Raw genomic sequence first — 2,500 nt, 5'->3', positions numbered from 1 at the left:
CACGGATAGACCCCGTGATACGCTAGAAATTGGCGGGGATGTCTCTCTTGTGGCTCACGGGGCTGTTAGGGTGGCACAGAAATCCCTCGGAATGGGAAAACGGGTCATTTTCGTGTCGCCACATTGCATGCGAACCGCATGCAACTTCCAGAGGCATTTGCAGCAGAAATGCATGTGCAGTCAAAAAAAAATTGATATTTTTCACGGATAGACCCCGTGAAACGCTAGAAATTGGCGGGGATGTGTCTCTTGTGGCTCACGGGGCTGTTCGGGTCGCACAGAAATCCCTGGGAATGGGAAAACGGGTCATTTTCGTGTTGCCACATTGCGTACGAACCGCATGAAACTTCCAGAGGCATTTGCAGCAGGAATGCATGTGCACTCAAAAACTTCTATATGTTTCACGGATAGACCCCGTGAAACGCTAGAAATTGGCGGGGATGTGTCTCTTGTGGCTCACGGGGCTGTTAGGGTGGCACAGAACTCCCTCGGAATGGGAAAAGGGGTCATTTTCGTGTTGCCACATTGCATAGGAACGCCATGAAACTTCCAGAGGCATTTGCAGCAGAAAGGCACGTGCACTCAAAAATTTTAATATTTTTCACGCATAGACCCCGTCAAACGCTAGAAGTTGGCGGGGATGTCTCTCTTGTGGCTCACGGGGCTGTTAGGGTCGCACAGAAATGCCTCGGAATGGGAAAACGGGTCATTTTTGTGTGGCCACATTGCATAGGAACGGCATGAAACTTCCAGAGGCATTTGCAGCAGGAATGCATGTGCACTCAAAAACGTCTATATTTTTCACGGATAGACCCCGTGAAACGCTATAAATTGGCGGGGATGTCTCTCTTGTGGCTCACGGGCGCTGTTAGTTAGGGTCGCACAGAAATCCCTCGGAATGGGAAAAGGGGTCATTTTCGTGTTGCCACATTGCGTACGAACGGCATGAAACTTCCAGAGGCATCTGCAGCAGAAATGCATGTGCACTCAAAAACGTCTATATTTTTCACGGATAGACCCCGTGAAACGCTAGAAATTGGCGGGGATGTGTCTCTTGTGGCTCACGGGGCTGTTAGGGTCGCACAGAAATCCCTCGGAATGGGAAAACGGGTCATTTTCGTGTTGCCACAATTGGCATACGAACGGCATGAAACTTCCAGAGGCATTTGCAGCAGAAATGCATGTGCACTCAAAAACGTGAATATTTTTTCACGGATAGACCCCGTCAAACGCTCGAATTTGGCGGGGATGTTTCTCTTGTGGGTCACGGGGCTGTTCGGCTCGCACAGAACTCCCTTGGTCCACCTGATTCGTGCATACAGGCAGCAACTAAAACTCTGTAAACCTGCTGTGAGGACATCTAAACAGTGGACCAGTGAGGCTGTGGAAGATTTGCGGGCGTGCTTAGACTGTACTGACTGGGATATGTTCACGACTGCTACCAATAGTCTGGATGAACTCACAGAGGCTGTGTACATCAGCTTCTGTGAGGACTGCTGTATCCCAACACGTACCAGGGTGAACTTTAACAACAACAAGCCCTGGTTCTCAGCAAAGCTCAAAAGGTTGAGGTTGGAGAAGGAGGAAGCGTTTAGGAGTGGGGATAGAGACAGATTCAAGGAGTCGAAGAACAGGTTTAGCAAAGCGGTGAGAGAGGCTAAACGACTGTACTCAGAGACACTAAAACACCAGTTCTCTACTAACGACGCTGCTTCTGTCTGCCAAAGGGCTCAGGCACATCACCAACTACAAACCCAGAGCGCCCCACACCACTAACGACTCCCGCCTAGCCAACGACCTGAACGAGTTCTACCGTAGATTTGAAAGACAATTGGACTGTCCTGAACCACCCCTTCCCACCCAAGAGGCCCCATCCCCCACCCATACTACAGAAACGACTCTCTCCTTTCAGGAGGGAGAAGTTAATGGGCTTTTCAAGAGGCAGAATCCACGCAAAGCAGCCGGGCCGGACTCTGTCTCTCCAGCCACCCTCAGGCACTGCGCTGGCCAGCTGTCTCCGGTGTTCACCAACATCTTTAACACCTCCCTGGAGACATGCCATGTACCAGCCTGTCTCAAGTCCTCCACCATCATCGCTGTGCCCAAAAAGCTAAGGCCAACAGGACTAAATGATTACAGACCGGTCGCCCTTACATCTGTGGTAATGAAGTCTTTTGAGCGCCTGCTCCTGGCACACCTCAAAGCCATCACAGACCCTCTCCTGGACCCCCTTCAGTTTGCCTACAGAGCCAACAGGTCTGTGGACGACGCAGTTAACATGGCCCTCCACTTCACCCTACAGCATGTGGACGCCCCAGCATCCTACGCCAGGATCCTGTTTGTGGACTTCAGCTCTGCCTTCAACACCATCATCCCTGCCCTGCTTCAGGACAAGCTCTTCCAGCTGAACGTGCCCTACTCCACCTGCAGGTGGATCACAGACTTCCTCTCTGACAGGAAGCAGTGCGTTAAGCCGGGAACAGAAGTCTCTGACTCCAGG

This window comes from Petromyzon marinus, unplaced genomic scaffold (assembly GCF_048934315.1).
Source record: "Petromyzon marinus isolate PM22_M1 ecotype Great Lakes invasive population unplaced genomic scaffold, UKy_Petmar_22M1.pri1.0 PM_G_Scaffold_348, whole genome shotgun sequence".
Taxonomy (NCBI): Eukaryota; Metazoa; Chordata; class Hyperoartia; order Petromyzontiformes; family Petromyzontidae; genus Petromyzon; species Petromyzon marinus.
This window is presented reverse-complemented; position numbering follows the sequence as displayed.